This window comes from Lepidothrix coronata, unplaced genomic scaffold (assembly GCF_001604755.1).
Source record: "Lepidothrix coronata isolate B3197 unplaced genomic scaffold, Lepidothrix_coronata-1.0 Scaffold508, whole genome shotgun sequence".
NCBI classification, from domain to species: Eukaryota; Metazoa; Chordata; class Aves; order Passeriformes; family Pipridae; genus Lepidothrix; species Lepidothrix coronata.
Genome location: NW_016690688.1, coordinates 1 through 1,304, shown reverse-complemented (window position 1 = coordinate 1,304; position 1,304 = coordinate 1).

Below are 1,304 nucleotides of genomic sequence, written 5' to 3'. Positions count from 1 at the left end.
CTCCAGCGGCTCCACGAGCCGGGAATTCCGCCCTGGAAGCGGCGCTGCCGGTGACGTTCCCCCAGGAGCAGGTTGGAGACGGAACCTCAGCCCCTTCCCGACCCTTTTCCTCCTTGTTTTTGGGATCGACCCGCCCCCGATCCAGGGTCAAACACGTGGATGAGCCGGCGGGAGATTCCCGCTGGTGATTCCAGGGGATGGGAGCCCTGGGATGGATCCTGACCCCCCGGGATGTTCCCAACGCTTTCTGGTCTCCGCGGGCATTCCCGGCTCTCCTGCTCGCTGCTCCCTGTCCTTTAGGGGGCAGAGCAGCTCCTCCGAATCCCACGGAATCCTGGGAATACCCCCCCTCTCCTCCATCCCGATGAGTCCCTCGGGTTTGGCCATCCCGGATTCCACAGGATCCGCCGTTTTCCAACCCCTCCATCCCTTCCTTCATCCCCTGCTCGGGCTCCCAGGACATCCCGGGATCCTGAAAATACGGGAGGTCGTTCCCTCACCTCCCTGTCTCCGGGAAAAAGCTGGAATTTTAGGTGTCCCTGGAAGCGTGAGGCTCATTAAATATCCCAGGGAATACCGGGATGTGGTTCCTGACCCATCCCTCCAGCGCTGCTGCCCGGGATTTATTCCAGGTTTTCTTTTTTCCAACTGCTCCCAGAACCTGGATCGCTCCTCAATCCCCATTCCCACCAGGATTTGGTGTTCCCAGGATATCCCCACGGCTGGGAATCGCCCCCAGAACTGACGGCAGCTCCATAATATCCCTCCCTTCCCTCTCCTCCTGCCGCTGCTGCTTCCCAGGCCTTTTCCCACATCCCAAATTCCAGAGCGGGGGCGGAAAAGCCGGGAATTAGGCGGCGCCACGACCATTCCAGGGCTGCACATCCAGGATGGCATTCCCATAAATCTTTCCCCGCTTCCCCTCCGTGAGCCGGGAACCGACAGGGGCGTCTCCCGGCCCCTTCTCCCGCCATCCCAAGGAATCCCGGACGCCGGGAATTCCCTTCCCTCCGTGCCGTACCCTCGGTGTCCATGTCGCAGAGCACTTCCAGCGGCATTCCCGGCACGGCGGGCAGGACGCTGTAGATCCCGGATCTCCGGATCCCGCTGGAGTAGACGGAGGCGCAGTCGATGGGGCAGTTCCGGGCGTTCCTTCCCTCTGGAATGTGGGAGACACGGGGAGGACCCCGCTCAGGGACGCGCTTCCCGACCCGCCGCCGCGGATCCCGCGGAGCCGGGAAAGTCAATCCCGGCTTTGGGAATTCGGGATGCGAGGGAGCCTGGAGGGGATCCCGGGGGTGGAG